The sequence below is a fragment of the Panthera pardus genome, unplaced genomic scaffold (genome assembly GCF_024362965.1).
Source record: "Panthera pardus isolate Hobbes unplaced genomic scaffold, ASM2436296v1 HiC_scaffold_15, whole genome shotgun sequence".
Taxonomy (NCBI): domain Eukaryota; kingdom Metazoa; phylum Chordata; class Mammalia; order Carnivora; family Felidae; genus Panthera; species Panthera pardus.
In genome coordinates, this window is record NW_026526710.1 from 70,756,729 (window position 1) to 70,773,772 (window position 17,044).

General features: G+C 47.7%; 1 protein-coding gene across 2 annotated transcripts in view; it reads right to left on the bottom strand.

Annotated features, from left to right (window-relative positions):
- The window catches only part of ATP8B1 (ATPase phospholipid transporting 8B1), a 127,782-nt gene that overhangs the window by 47,635 nt on the left and 63,103 nt on the right, over positions 1-17,044 (bottom strand). The window lies entirely within an intron of this gene.

Genomic DNA, 17,044 nt, shown 5'->3' on the forward strand with positions numbered 1-17,044 from the left:
GGAAAATATGGCCACCTACAAGCCAAGGACTAAAGCCTGGAACAGACCCTTCCCTCACAGCCTCAGTAGGAACCAAGTGTACCCACACCTTGACCTCAGATTTATAGTCTCCGAATCTGTGAGACAGTAAGGTTCTGCGGTTGAAGCTACCCAGCTTGTGCCACTGTGACGGCAGCCCTAAGCCAACGAACGGACATGCTGTGACTCATAGAATGTTCATGCAACATTGGAGTTCTACAAGAGTAATCCTCATTTAAACATGGCCCGAACAAAATCCCAGAGCCCCCGGAAGGTCACAGCTAAATTAAGTCAAATTATTTTTTCCAGACTCACGCACTTGGTTTATAAAATCGGTAACCGAGTATCGAGGGAATGAATAAAATCAACGAAAAAGGACATCACCCAACTAATCCAACACTTTTGAGTCTTGCGCGCAGATCGGCATGTGCTGCTTTACCTCACGTGCTTCGCGTCACAGACACAGTACTGAGCAGACTCGGTCCATTCAATCGGCATGTCTAAATTCCAAGGCATCTGAGAAAGTCCATAGCATCTCTACTGCCGGGGGGAACATTCCTCACCCAACAGGTGTCTCATAAAACACTTCTCCCAATCCACCCCCCCCCACCCCTCCCCACACTCTTTCTGACCTGATTCTTCTTGGGGGTAGTTTTCTCCACACTTACTGGCAGATGTTGTCTACTGGTTCAACAGGGCAATTCCCAACTCTGAGATCACGTCCTTCCTACTTCCCCGCCTATAGCCGACGACATTTCTAACATCTGTGCTTATCAGATGTGCTTATCTTTGCCCTCTTATTTTTCCGTATAGGTTTATCAGGTATGTATCCCCCAAAATAAGTTGCTCAGGCTGGTTTTGAGCTGTATCACTTGTATTCTTCTGTGAATTGCTTTTCCACTCGCAATACTATGTAACTTTCATCTACACTAATGTGGTGTAGTATAAAATATACTATTCATTGCTGCTGTTTTCTAGCATCATGCATATGCCAAAATTGATCAATTCTTCTGTTGGCGAATAGTTTGGGTGTTTCTAGCGTCTTGCTATTGTTATGAATCATTTTGCTATAATAATAAACATTCTCTGGAACTCATAAGATGTTTTTTTTCCCCCAGGTATCTACTTAGGAGTGGGAAGTCTGGGTGATGACTTTCCTCTTTTACTTGCCCATAAACTTCCTGCACCCCTCCTCCTTCTCTTGACTGTCCCTTGAGAGGACAGGAGTCCAGTCTATGTTGAGGACCCCTTGGTGGGGGAGGGGGTGGCGGTGGGGAGAGAAGGAAGGAGAGGAGAGGCAGGTGGTGATGGTAGGACTTCAGCTACAGCATTGGGGAACCAGTCGGGAATGCGTGAAGCAAGGCAGCATCCTCACACTGGCTCTAAGGAGCATGAACGTGAGGTTGGGGTCTTCTGACCGGAGACAGGGGACTCAAGCTACACCATGGTGACATCGCACCATCAGCCCACTGTGAAATTGCCGCTGCCTGTGGGACATAGAGATTCCAACAGAAGATCTGTTCCATCCTGAGATGGTCTCTCTGTTTATCTAACCTGCAGAAAGGAAAGCTGGCATGGTCCCCAGCAACTCTTCTCCGAGCCTGGGCCCCCACAGTAGCTTGCCCCTCTGTCTCCTTTTTAATGAGACTCCAAGTTTACGGGCCCCCTTGCTCCCCAAACCCAGCCCCTGGCTACCCTCTGCTGTCTCCATGGCGGTCTCCATGTTCCTCCCTCCACAGCCTCGGAACCAACACCCACCTCTCTGTTTCACGGTGGGACCACTGTTTTGTGCTAGAGCTGGCTTTGACGTCGCTCAATGGAGAGCCAACCCCGTGGCTCTCTTCCAGAATCAGCAGGAGATGGGCTCCTCCCTGGTTTGTGAAATATCCTGGGGTCCTTTGTGGTGGGGTTGCAGCTGCTGCTTCCTGGGCTGATCCAGACTTCTTTCTTTTTGTCCTTTCTAGTGGCTCCATGGCTGGCTGAAGACTCATTGGAGGTGGGTTTCTGAGTTGACCTGTCACCCCTATCTTATAGCATTGTCACCTACCCCGTGGTGAAAGGAGCTCCTCCTACTGGGTTTGGTCCTCCCTTCTTTCCTTCCGAGCGTTAGCACTGGGCTGGGAGACTCCTTGGCTTCCAACCTGTCCACTTATGGAGCCTTCTCTGTGCAGAGCTGAAATAAGGGTCCCACTACTGCATGTTTAGCTGCTTGGGCAGCAGGTTCGCAGGTAGTCTCTGGGCCTGCAACCACCACACTGGGCAGCTCTCTGGGGACAGGCCACGGCCTCCCATGGCACGCTGAAAGTCCCCACGGAGGATATGCTTGCAGACCTTCCGAATGAATAGGAAAGGTACAGCTCACAAGATGAGGTCTAGTTTATCTCTGGCTCAAGTCCTTTTTATCTCAGTGGATCACCTGTTGATGGAGCCCAGCACCTCATGGAAATTTCAGCTCAAGGGACCTTTCTAACATAGAGATGATGAACCTGGCAGTCAGGCTACCTCCGCAGAGGAAAAATATTTCCACCCACCTGGCTTGTCTTTACCCATCTACTCCTGACTTCTTCGGTCCCATCATGCATAGGTCGGTGGCTAACACATGTTCAGTGCTTAGCGTGTGACAGGCATGGGGCCAAGTAGTCCGGCTACTCTGTCCACTTTGCTGTCCTGACTGGGCCTTCTCTTGTGACCTATGCTCCAAACCACCCTGAGAACTCTGCCCACGAGCTGACGTCAGATGGTTGCTTATGAGCATAGGGTTGACTTTTCCACCAGGAAAGGTGGAAGTCAAATATCAGGTTGTGCTTGGTTTCCTAACGGGAAGGCAGAGGCATAAGCATCCACTGCTATGAAGGCTCAAGACCGGATGCTATCATTCGCGAAGAAAAGTCGAGGAAGCACCTCTTTGGCATTAGGTTCTCCAGTGACTTGTGTTTGAACGTGCACGCTGGACGAACCCCGCCCCCCGACCGTGGGATACACATGTGTGGGTGAGCCCAGTTTTGATGAACCCCTCCTCCCCTGCAAACTGGTAAGGGAGGGAAATTAACAACTAACGCGACTCAACTAGTTTTGGAGACGGGAAGATATTAAAAAAATTTTCAAGTAAAGAATTCTAAAAGTATCCATCTTATATAATTATCACAATAAAGATAGACTTTTAAAAATAATGTGTTACATTTTTTCAAATGATTCACTTTCTAGACTTCTCCCTCATAGGAAGTACAGATAATTTTGCAAAAGGGACAAGCGTGGACTGCTGAAGAATGCAAATAATTAACCTTGTTACTTCTTTAAACACCACAATACCATTACCGAAAACTCCTCTTGCATCATTTTGGCTGCCCTTCATCGGGCAATCATAATGATCGTGTCATTGCAAACGCAGAAGCTCCCAGCACCTCTGTAGCTAAAGCGCAATTTTATGAAATGGGACGATTAAACTGGAACCGGAAGACAACTCATAAGCTCTACTGCAATGTGCATTACCTACTATGCAATCAGAATATAACGTATGCAATCAGAGCATTTCTTTTCCACTCAAATAGGACACCTAAATAAAAGTAGGTAAAATGGATATTTTATGGGATAATCCTGAATCTATTCTATGTCACGGAAATTTGAAAATGCATGTGCTTTTAGTGGTTTACTTTGGCTTGCTGATGACTTAAGACACACCTCCAGGCACCAGTGTTCCAGAACTTCACTGAGCCGCTGTTCCAAAATTCAGGAAGGCTGAGAAAAAAAACGTTGACAGGATTCCCCAAGAATCAAGAAAAGGCCAAAGGGAAGGGATAAAAATCGATCTCAGAAAAACTCAACAGGAAAGAATAAGCCGCCCTTGTAATGAGCTGGATTCTTTGGTCCCCCTCACGGCTCTTTTCCCCTCATCATTAAACCCCCCAGCTAGTGGCTCCTCTGTCTGTCCCAGCACTACACCTCATCCCCAGACATTTTGATGTGGATGCCTCTGACGCAAAGTAGCATTTGGCCTCAAGCAGGACCCGTGAAGGGTTTACTGGAAATGACCTCGGTTTCTTAATGTTATGCTTTTGATAACATCTTAGGGAGACCAGAGAAAGTAACCACGTTATCTTCATCTGCAACATACTGAGCTTAACCGCAGGAGTTTTCCAGTTAATTTTAGAAATCTGATTGTAGTCAAATAGTCAATAACCCCATTTCCAACAAGGTTTCTTGTCTGGCATAATTCAGACAAATCGGAGGGCAAATAAATTGATGCCTTCTCTTAATCCTCCCCTGAGTTTTATGCTAATTGCTTGAGGAATATTTCAAGCAGAGGCCATAAAAAAAAGCAAAAGCTGTGTCTGTGGTCAAATACATTTGCAAAAGACAGCATAAAATACTGCATTCTTTATTTTTTTTCCCCTTTGGATATTCAACGGACCCAGTAATATATTAAAGGCTCTAAGAAGGCATTTTTAAAATTTTATTTAATTCAGTCTTTTCAAAATCAATGTGACCACAGGCACATTTTGTTAAAATTACTGAACACCTACTAATATGGTTTGAGAAATGCTCTGCTAAAGCGCATACCTTTAGGAAGGGTAGCAAAATAACATTCGGAAATATTTGTCTTTTTGATCAAACATTAACTAATTACTCACTTGGAACAGAGAACTTTACAAAACATTTGGACCACAAGGCTAATTTACAGAAAAAGAATATATCTTGTACCATGGGGTGCCTGGGTGTCTCAGTCAGTTAACATCCAACTCTTGGTTTTGGCTCAGGTCATGACCTCACGGTTCATGAGTTCGAGTCCCATGTCAGGTCGAGTCCCATGTCAGGCTCTGCACCATAGTGCAGAGCCTGTTTGGAATTCTCTCTCCCTCCATCTCTCTGCTTCTCCCCTGCTCGTGCTAGCACTCTCTCGCTCTCTCTCAAAATAAAATAAAATATTTAAAAAATTTTTTAAATTACTTTAAAAAAGAAGATATCTTGTCCCATTTTCTAGAATGAAAATATTGATGAAGAAAAGAGAAGAAATAATAAATTTACAGGCAAAAAATGCACGTGTGTCCCCTTGGGAAAAAGCTAGGAAGATATCAACTAACAACGTTGTGTAAAGCCATCAATGCATGTGTCCAGAGATGCATTTAACATCAACCAGCTGTGGCTCAAAACCATCCCCGAATTTGGTAAGTGTGTATTCGATACGTCTAAATGTTACTACATGATATTCAGAGTGTTCCTACGGTCACCAAAACCTTTGATTGCTGCCATTTGGAAAAGGAAGTAAACTTCACCTGGTCCCTCATCCTTACTGCTGGTTCTGAATTCTTGCTTAGACACCAGTAACCAAATAGCTACATGGGTGGGTACGGACTGCAGTCAGCCAGCAGAGGAAAAAGATCAAAAGCTTAACATCAAAAAGAAAAAGCAACAAACAACAGAAGAGAAAATTGGGTAAAGGACATGAATAGACCTCTCCTACAAAGAGAAATTCAAATGGCTCTTCAATACGTGAAAAGCTACTCAAGTTCAGTAGAAAAGAAGCGTAATTCTTCAGGGAAGTACCAATTTTTTATCTCATAATGGCAAAATGTTGGCAAGAGTAAGGAATGTGAGGACACACTGGGTTGAAAAGAGAGTGGAGGGTCAGGCGCTCTTAGGTGGTCTCTGTGGACAGCGATTTGCCCATATCTACCAGATTTTAACACACACATGCACGGACTGAAGGAGCGATCCCACTTCTAGGAATCGATCCCCCACGTATATATTCACACATGGGAGAAATGATGCGGCTCGGTGTTCTTCAGTGCAGCCCTATTTATCAGAAAGATTAGAAACAGCCCAAATGTCACCACGAGCAGCCGGTTAAACATCGACATGACAAAAGTCTAAGCAGTCTGCAAAAAAGAAAGAAAGAAAGAAAGAAAGAAAGAAAGAAAGAAAGAAAGAAAGAAAGAAAGAAAGAAAGAGAAAAGAAAAAGAAAAGAAAAGAAAAGAAAAAAGAAAAGAATAAGGCGGCTTTCTACGGACTCAGAGGAAAGATCTCCAAATTACGCTAAGCAACAAAAGCAGGGGGTGTGTACCATACTGTGCTTTCAGCCATGTGACACACAGAATTGACGCACAGTAGGGATGCACGCACGTACACATTCTGGCACGCGTGTGTTTATGGATCTATGGGTATGCAAGGGCACGTGTCTGTAAGTCTTCTTTGCACTTACAAGTGTATGTATATTTCCAAGAGGACATTTGAGACACTGACAACATCAGCTTCTTTCTGGGAAATAAAACTGCATGGCTGAGGGACAGAGGAGGCACGGAAGGAGACTTCATTTTCACCACTGCCTTCAATAATTATCTCCAAATGCATGTACTACCTTTCAAAACAGTACGTTTGCAATTCAATTCCTTCCCTCTATAGGTTTACATATAAAGCCAGTGTGTATGTTGCTTGATTTCTTATGGTCATTATACCATTCTATTTACTATTTAAAAAAATATTTTTCTAAAAGGCAGTGGAATGGTGAGTGGGGATAAATCAAGAGGGAAGAATATAGGAAAGGATGGAAGTCTATGTGGTCATGGCTTCTGATGCCCAGCCAAGCCACAGGGCTTCAGGACGGCAATGCCACAGTCAGTTGTCGGTTTGCCCTCGTCACACTAGCAGCAGTGAGCGGGATGTATTTGAAGGGAACAAGTGTCAGGGCAGAAGACCATTGCAGTCATTGATGTGAGCCCAAGCCAGAACTAAGGGACTGGAAATAGCAGACAGATTCAAGAACTTATAGAACAACTGTCTGAATGTGGGCAAGAAAGAACGAGAACTTGAAATGAGAAAAAGGTGACCTCAGGATCCCAGCCTGGGTGACTGGATGGACAGAGATGCCAAGAGCGAGCTAGAGAACACAGAGGTGGAAGTCTAGTTGGGAGGCTGGTGAACTGAAGAACCTCCAGGATGCATGGGGGGGGGGTGGGGGGGGGTGGGGGGGGGATGGGGAAGGAAACCATCCAGGAGCCACAAAAACAGATCTGGACTCCAAGCTGAGGTTGAGGGCAGAGATACAGATTGGAAGGTACTGGATATGCAGATTCGGGTTGAAACCCTCAGCGTGAATGGATCACATCGGAAGTGAGTATGGAGGTGGTTTTAGGAGGGAGACTGAAGGAGCCAGGACAGAGAGGGTAATGACACAGGAAAAGCGGGGACACAGGAGGCCACCCCAGGGGAGGGGCGCAGAAGGATGCGTGAGTTTGCACAGCCTTGAGTTTCTCACATGGAGAGGAGGTGGCTCAAAGCGGGTGCCCTCGGGAGAGCACTGATGGTTTGAACAGCTCTTGTGAAGGCGAGAAAGGCATTAGCCATGGGCAGGCAAGAGCGACGAGTCAAGAAATGATGTTTATCTGCTGGTTTGTGTGTATTCATAGCATTCAGCTCTGTTGCTCCCTTACGCCACCCCATCTCCCCAAAAAAGAAAAGCAATGAGCTCAAACACCGAGAGAATGAAAGCAAAAGGCCAGATGCTGCGGCTTGTTTATGAGCGCGCACACGCGCGCTGCGCGCACACACACACACACACACACACACACAACTTTGCTCCTTGTTCTTGGCACTTGCTACATAAAGTGTGGACAAGTTGGACCCGGTTAGAAATGCAGAACCTCAGGCCACACACCCCAGACCCACGCACCAGAATGGCAATTTAACAAGATCCCAGATGGACTCCTATGCACTCGGCGGGATGAGTTTCTTTCAACTGGGAATCCCCGAGAGGGGCTTTTATCACATCCTGATGCCCAGGGCTCCAGCCCCAGGGATTTTTGCTTTAGTCCAGGCTGAGCCCAGAGAAGGTCCCAAGCGATCCTAATTTGCAAGCGAGGTTGCCATCCACTGCTCAGGAGCAGGGTTTTTTCTCAGTCTTTCTCCTTCTTCCCTCCCACCTGAGGGACACCAGTCCTCCTGACAGCCCTCCCTTGTCACGGAAGCAACATACCACAGGGTTTGAGCAAGGCAGGACTTCAAATTTTCGACTGCCTTTTGAAATTAACTTTTGAAATTAACATCTCTCTCTCCCTCAGAGAATCTTTATTCTCGTGGTGCTTTCCCAACTTGATGCGCATACTAGTCATCTTGTTAATAGACTCTGATTGGCTGGTCTGAGAGGAACCCAATGTTCTGCATTTAATTAGCACCCAGGCGAGGCTAGCTAATAGACCTCGCTCTCAGGAGCAGGTGCTCTAGGGGATGCGTCAGACTATTGTACCGATGTGATGTTGAACCCGGTGGGATTTGTTTTAAAATGAAATTCCAGGCACCTGTGGAGTTTAAACGCTCCACCCAAGATTCTGTTGCATCCGAGGGATTGAGACCCACCCCTCGGCCACCACCGCCTTAGAGTGAGTGTCTTCCTAAGGTGACACTCCTATCATTAAAAATCTGCTTTAGAGACTCGGGTTTCAAACGGGCACTAAGAAAAACAACAGCCAAGTTGGTCTCCATGAGTAAGAGCTTCCTGGTCAAGGTTCGGTCGTGAATGACGTTACTCCCAAGCAAGTTCTATAAAATGAGATAGGACAGTCTCATCACTCCTTTCCCCATCACACGTCACTCGGCCAGGAACATCCCACACACCCTTCGTTTTATAAGCTGACAGTTGCTATGGTAACCATAAAGCTAAGGCGGTAGAAGGCAGGCCACAGCTTCTTAGGGACAAAAAAAGAAGTAGCCAGCGTGGAATTTCCCCATGGTCGAAAATTCACAATGCATCCACTTGAGTGGAGAACAGAGCTCTCCCCCCCAGCATGTTTCATGGATCTTCTATGATTTACATATTTCAGTGGGCTAATCTGTTTTTTGATCCCAGGTGAAAATTAATTCATAGGTGCTCTAGAGAGCCACAGCCTTACTTCCAGATTCTTCTTGGAAGATAGCCCTTCTATCAGGGAGACGGTGTCTTTGTTTTATCGACACCACATCTGATCTGAAATCATACCAAGGACAACTTCTTTTCCTCTGTATGTCTTGATGTGCACGCAGTGATACCTTTAAACCTCAACAATTGAACTTGCCATCTTAACCGCCGATCGTTTCGCCCCTGAGCGGAATGTTGAGCAGCATTCTGAGTTGGAAGAGAGTTTTAAAGAAATGCAATTCTGCGGTGCCTGGTTGGCTCAGTTGGTAGACATACAATACTTGATCTTGGGGCTGTGAGTTCAAGCCCCACATTGGGCCTAGAGCTGACGTCAAAGAAAAAGAGAAAGAGAGGCAGTTGTATATTTTCAAGCACAGAGAGCCACCCGACCCAGCCGGGAAGAAAGGTCTTTGGGACTGCCTGGAACGAACAGCTGGATGTGAATGAACCAGCTTCTCCCAGGCACACGCCTCAGAGGTGCCTAGAAGATGCTCTGGGAGCGGCTTAGCATTCCCTGCATGATGTTGTTCACAATGCTATTTTCGGCTTTAACCGAAAATCAAAGACAAATGACATTGGAGCCTCTGTTTGAATCGGCCCTAATTCCAAAGCGGTAGAATCAGAATTACTTCTAATACGCAGTAGTCCCATGTCTTTGCTAACCTCAAGCACGAGAAGGTATGCAAACCAGGCAAGTGAACACCCCAGGAGCCCGGGGGGTGCTGGCGGCTGGCTGTGCTGGGTGGGAGTGTGCACGTGTGCTTGTGGAAGGGGTGAGGGGCATGTCCTCACTGGAGAGACTCTACAGCCATTACCTGCAGTCGCTCGGTCCCCTCCGTGCCACTTACATGGGCACAGCAAACTCCAGGAGTCAATTAACTACTCTCACTGGGATGGCAGTCTGGGAACCGAAGCTCAGTGCTGTCTATCACCGCGCGGTTAAGGATTTGAAATGCTATCACTTCCCAGCAACAAGGCTGCTCCATTCTAAGTCATTTCTTACCGCTTCATCAAATATTTTTCACTGCCAGGTACCCAGCAACACAAGCGGATGTCTCACCGATATCCCAAACTAGCGAGGCTCAAAACAACAGCTCTCTCTTTGACCTACGATGGGCCCTCCCCCTGCATTACTCATCCCTACAAACGGCTCTGTTATCCACCTTCACAGAAAGCACTTCCGAAGGCCATTGCAACAATATCTTCCAACCTGCAACGTAACCTTCTTACACCTCATCAACAAACGGCATCTAATTTCCCTTCCCTTGAATCAGACCTAGCCTCAGTGACTCTCTCGTCACCAAGAGGTGCTCAGCACAAGTGAGGCTGCCTGAATTCTGCAACCAGCTTCTGCTTTGATCTTGACCTTTCCGGATGCTCGTTCTTCAGGTGGCCCCCCTCATGGGACCCTCCATGGCAGCCCAGTGCCATAGAGATGCCAAACCATGCAGAGACGCTCCCATCTACAGACCCGGCTGAGCCTTTGAGTTACCCAGCTCAGGTGTCAGACATGAGTGAAGAAGATTCCAAACGATTCCGGGCCCCAAATGATTCAAATCACGTCAGTTGTTCAAGCCTTCACAGCTGAGGGCCCAGACATCCTAGAGCAGAAACAAACCACTCACCATGTCCTGTCTGAATTCCGGACTCACGGAATCTATGAACATCATGAGGAGGATTTTATGCCAGTAAGTTTGGAGTGGTTTTTCCTGCAGCAGTAGATAGCTTGGAATATCCCCTAGGGCACCTAAGCCAGAAGTTATTCCTCAGGCCTCCTTTTCTCTTGACCCTCAGATCTAATGGGACTTGTGAATGTCAAATCCTTAACATTTTCTTAATTTTATTGATTGAGTGATTGATTGGGAGTGAGCACGTGTGTGTGAATGGGGGCAATGCAGAGAGAGAGGGAGAGACAGAATCCCAAGTAGTGCTGACAGTACAGAGCCAGACATGGGGCTCAATCTCACCACCTGGGAGATCATGACCTGAGCCAAGATCAAGAGTTGGGCACTTAAGTGACTGAGCCACCAACGTGCCCACAAATCCCTAACATTCATCATGATCTGTCTCCTTCTCTCTATCCCGGCCATCTTGGTTTAGGTCCTCACCAGTTTTTCTTGGACTATTGTCTACTCCCTTCTCCCTGCTCTTGCCAACATGGGATTTCTAAAATAAATCCATGTACCCACTATATTTATTGGGTGACTATTATGTGCTTTGCATGGAATAAACATGGCCCCAATTGTCATGAAGTCAACAGTCTAGTGGGAGAGAGTCACACGGTCATTCAAGGACATAATCATAAGTGCCCTCATGGGTATGAAGGAAAGCACAAGGGGCTCATACTACAGGGGGTCTGCTCCAGGCTGGGGCTCAGAGAAGGCTTCTCTAAGGAAGTGAGACAACACTGAGAGCCGAAGGGGGAGGAGTCGTCAGCCACATGGAAGGAGCTGGCATCAGATCCCACGTGCAGTGAAGTCTTTGTCCCCCATGAAGGCCAGACTGGGAGGAGCAAGCATGACTATGGAGAAGCTGCGGTGGGAGGCGGCTACTGCACATCTAGCCATGTTATTTTCAGCATGTCCAAACTCCAGCATGACCCATCATCTAGGTTCCAAAACTGACTCTCTGTTCCCTGAATGCTCAGCTCCTTGGAGCCTCCCTTCAAGGTGACTCAGCCTGGAACACCACGCTCCTGACACCCCTGGGGTTGATTTACCTCTCATACTTCCTGCGGACTCAGCTCAGGCATTGTCACTTCCAGAAAGCCTTCCCTGACCAGGGAAGGCCGCTGAAGTGCTCACCTGGTTCCCTAGTCATACCTGTGAAGCTCTCTGACATGTTCAATCACAAATGCCCACTGAGCCTCTCCAATGCACCAGGCACGGAGCCCAGTGCCCTGACCCCAACGGGGCACAAGACAGATTAGCCCCCGGGCCCTGTAGCACTTACAGCTTAGCTGGAAGATGGGCAATAGACAACGAGTCACTCAGCTTTTGATTTTTTTTTGGTGGGCAGGGTGTCTACAAACTGTACCTTTTCTTCCAAGTTTTAATTTAAATTCTAGTTCATTAACATGTAGTGTAATACTGGTTTCAGGTGTAGAATTTAGTGATTCATCACTTACATGCAACACCCAGTGCTCGTCCCAGCAACTGCCCTCCTGAATGCCCATCACCCATTTAGCCCATCCCCCCACCCTCTTCCCCTGATCAATCCTCCATTTGTTCTCTATCATAGTCACTCAATTTTTAAATTTTTTTTAATGTTTATTTATTTTTGAGAGAGAGAGAGAGAGAGAGAGAGAGAGAGACAGAGTGTGAGTGGGGGAGGAGCAGAGAGAAAGAGAGGGAGACACAGAATCTGAAACAGGCTCCAGGCTCTGAGTTGTCAGCACAGAGCCTGACGCGGGGCTTGAACTCGGGACCAGCGAGATCATGACCTAGGCCCAAGTCAGACGCTTAACTGACTGAGCCACCCAGGTGCCCCAGTCACTCAGTTTTTAAGTCTCACTGGGAGAGGTGCTGAAAAGCTGGTGGGGAAGCCCACAGTGACCTCCTCTTGTCATAACCGCCTTGTTCCCCAGGCTTTTAGTTCCTCTGCGTGTGGTAGGCGTACCGCCTTCCTCCTGCCGTGGAGCCTCTGTATGTGGTCCCCTACTCAGGACCGTCCTGCCTCCCCTCTCCCTTCCCCTGATGAGCTCCTCCTCATCTCTCACTTGGCAGGCCAGGCAACCTTTTTCACAAGGAAGCAGGGCAGGCTCCTGTGTCCCAGCCCTTGGAGCAGAACCACAGGTCCATCCATTAGGAGAGCAAGTCATTGCATGAGTGAGGCTCTTTCTGCAAGGTTTAGCTTTGTCCCTGCAGCTGTACGTGTGCAGGGGTTAACTTTCCCACAGTTTTCTGCCTTCTCTGTTTCGAGAGACTTGTGCCTTGACCTCCTGCAGGTAGACTGCCCTACTTCAGCCCAGACCCACAGCTTCACCTGAGAAACCACTGGGGCCCAGGAGAGCAGACGTGGGAGTGGCATGAGAGTCCACAGGTCCGCGAACAAAAAGACTGGAGAAGGCTGTGTTCATGGGAAAGGCTTAGAAGATGGCAGAGGCAGGGGTGACTGACCCTAAATCACCCCAAATTTCCTCAATATGCGGGCAAATTCACTGGTGGGAAAATGAACTGTTCTTTATCCCAGCCACCTCTCCGACCATTCATCATCCTTGGGTGTGGGGACAGAAGGAGCTGTTTAAAAGAAGGAGTCCACAGCTTTAACCTTGGGGGTCCAGGAGAATCTGAGTGCCCCAAAAGAAAGTAGAGGGGTCGAGAAGAAGGTTCGATGATGGACAGATGAGAGGAGATGATAGGGCAGGGTAGACACTTTCACTTTGATATGGAAGACATTAAGGGAGGAACTGGCCAGAGGGGGTAGTGGAGAACAAGAGCTACTATTTATTGAGCATTTACTGTGTGCCTGAAGCTGTGCTAAATCCTTTACATTTGTTTTCTGATTTTTTAAACTGTTTTTTAATCTTTATTTATTCTTTGAGAGAGAGCACGCGCGCGCACAAGCAGGGGAGGGGCAGAGGGAGGGAGACACAGAATATGAAGCAGGCTCCAGGTTCTGAGCTGTCAGCACAGAGCCCGACGCGGGGCTCGAACTCACGAACCGGGAGATCATGACCTGAGCTGAAGTCGGACGCTCCACCAACTGAGCCACCCACGTGCCCCATTTTATTTTCTGATTTAATCTTCACAACTACATTATGCCCATTTCATGGATGGAGACACTGAGGCACAGAGAGAAGTCCTTTCCTCAAGGTCACACAGCTAGAAAGCAGTCCAGCGTCCTCCCTCTTCCTCACCATGCACCTTGCCTCTCAGAGTGATGCAGAGATGTGGTAGGTGAGCAGGTTAAAAGGAGTTAGCTTGCTCAAGGAAGCCTTGTAGATAGAGAATGGAGTACGAAGGAGGGTTGTGAACATTCTCCAAAAGGAACAAGAAAACAGGAGGGGTGCTGGGCAAAGGGTGTTGTCTCCTGCCAAGGTCAGCACTCTCCAAGGAGAGACTGTTACAAAGGTCAAGCACTTCGGGGAAAACAGGTTGATGGCCTACAAAAAGCTCACTGGCCTTGGCACTGGGGTTCTTGGTGACTTTTAAGACAGCATTACGCGGAGGGCAGAGGGCAGCCCATGGACGGGAGGAATCCAGGGGCCCAAGAGGATGCAGTACGAGAGAAATGGGTTTCCAGAAGCTTGGCCAAGAGAACAGGAGACAGGACACCAACTGTGGCAGAAGGCGGGATTCAGGCAAGAATTTGTGGTAGGACAGGGAAGCTGTGAGCACATCCGTGATTTGTGAGCCAGCAGAGCAGGAAGATGGGAGAGGTCAGAAAGCAATGCTCCCTGGGAGGCAGGAGACAGCCTTCTCATTCATCCCCAGGCTCAGAAGAAAGGGCCAGTCTGCACTGATCCAGTGCTATCCCGAGCATTTATTTATTCCCAAGGGCTTCATCTCTAAGCTGGTTCCTGGCTGGCACAGAATTGAGTTGACCTAGCGGACACCAGGATGGGTGGGACGGTTTAAAAAAAAAAAAAAAAGGCAAATTAAAAAACTCCACAGCATTCTAGAGTCAAGGGATTTTAGGAACCTGTGGCTGAATAAAATTAAACTGGCTTATTATTATTTTTTAATCTTTATTTACTTTGAGAGAGAGAGAGAGACAGAGTATGTCCAAGTGCACGAGCCGGGGGAGGGGCAGAGGGAGGGAGAGAGAATCCCAAGCCAGGCTCCATGCTGTCCGCACAGAGCCTGATGCGGGGCTCGGTCCCATGAACCGCGACCCGAGCCAAGAGTTGGACGCTGAACCGAGTGAGCCACCGAGGCGCCCGTGAACTGGTTTCTTTCGTGCCTGAATTTCTTGGATCCTTTTCAGCTAATGGACAACCTTAAACTCCAAGAAGAGGTTAAAGAATTCGGAGCTTCCGGTCTCAGGGGCTAGAGAATCTTTGTGCCCTTGGAGATCTGCAAAAGAAGGGTTTCCCAGGATGCACACTGGGAAATACTGCTCCAATGTGCTCATCAGGAAACGAGGGTTCATCCCGTAGCATGGGAAACATTCCCACTTATTCTTCCCAATCCTTGCTCAAAGTAAACTCAGGGTAAAATTACTCCGGTAAAATCGGTGGGTTTCTCTCTTCCTCTGTGGCGCTTTCTAACAGCGTGTTTACTTACCCTTGTTCTGGAGCCTCACAGCTACAACAAACGTCCTTCAACTGAAAAGCATTCATAATGGAGCTCTCAGAACGCTTGCTTAACTCAGCTGGGCTAGGGCATCTTTAAAAAACCAACTTTCTGCCCTAAGAGGATGCTGTTGAAGAGATGAACGTGATTCATGCACTTCCAGGCCCTGTTCTGCTACAGAGCGCACTGGCCTCTGGTGTTCCTCAGCCTGACAGGACGTCACAGAGTGACTCACGCTCTGGTTTCTAAAGAACTAATTCCTTGAAGAAAACTATCCTTCATGGAAAATGTCAAGACAGACAGAGGGTCATTTAAAGAGGAGCGATGCTGACCTTAAGTAGGAAAATGACCGAAAATATGAAACACAATTAAGAAGGGAGAAGGAGGGGTGCAGAGGGAAAAGGAAAGGACGGAAGGAGGGAGGAGGGGAGGAAGCAGACCTGTTGGGGGGCGTGCAGGGCAGGAGAAGGAATACAGGAGAGAGGTCTGGCACTTACTGAATGTCTTCTGTGCTTTGGGGAAGGGCAGGTAGAGGTGTGTTTCTAAAAGTCACAAGCAAGGTTGTTTGACAGGAGTTTTACGAAATGAGAACGAGCAGGGGCACCTGGCTGGCTCTGTCCATACAGCGTGCAACTCTTGATCGTGGGGCTGTGAGTTCGAGCCCCACATTGGATGTAGAGATTACGTAAAAATAAAATCTTCAAAAAGAAAAGAAAAGAAAAGAAAAAGAAATGAGACCCACCAGATTCCCCGAGAAATATAAGCCACCACTGGAAGAGACCATGAAGAGCCAAGATCAAGTCTGGCCTCCCTGGCGGCCTGCATTCCAACAGTAGAAATCTACAAGAGGGATGACCTACAGACTGAGCGATCAGGAAAGGGCCCTGAGAACCTGGATGTGAAGGTAGAGTTGGAAAAAAACCAGAGGTGAGAGTTCCCACCGAGTACGTGCTTCTCTGACATTTCTGCAGGCACCCAACCCCGGTCCTTGGTTACGTCCCGGACCACACAGCTGATAGCGTGGCACCAAGCACCAACAGCAAAGTTCACCTTGAACCCCACGGAGCCGGTTCTCTGCCAGCTCATCAGATATCCACATCTGAGAGCGATTCCAAGACTGTGACAGGCAACTTAGAAGTTCAGCGGGGGAAAGAATGAGGAAGAAACACCGTATTCATGACGTGAGGCAGTCAGCTAGAACTCCCCGCTAATTTGTCAGGCTCCTTCAGCTTTATCCCCATTCGAACATCCAGTCTGGACCTGTTATACAGAGGCCACATTTCCTGTTCAGATTGGCAGTGATTCCATTTTAATTTAGCTCAGCTACCGTGATTTTCATACCTTCTGCTTCAAGGCAGAAAAGCGCTTAAGCTTAACATTCGACAGCTTAAAATGATAGCCGGACATCTACAGTCAGTTCTGATCGTTCTAAATGTTTGATGCAGAAAACTAAGGACGGCAAACAGTATACATAGATCAATGGCCTGCCCGGTTTTGGGGCCCAGGTTAGGACGGGACCCATTTGGACTTATGTTCTCCCCCATGGAGATCCTCCCTACATGGGAGAGCTGGAGAGAGGCAGCCTCTGACCAGAGCAGGAGGAATCATCCCCAAAGTCTCATTTCATGCATGTTGCTCTTTCTACCGGTGAAACAGTTTGAAAAACAAAACAAAACAAAAAACCCCAAGCTGATCAGGGAGCAGAACCCGGCAGCAAAAACGAGGGGAGCAAGGAGTGACACAAAGTAAGGGCAGTGACGGAGACTTTGGGGAAGCCAGATAGAACCAGAGGTTATTCTGACTGAGGCTGTGAAGACAGCATCCAGAGAGTCAGAAACAGTAATTTCGTGGAGATTCCTAGAAATGAGAATCTAAAGTTATTCAGCTGGAATTTGAGAGACCATG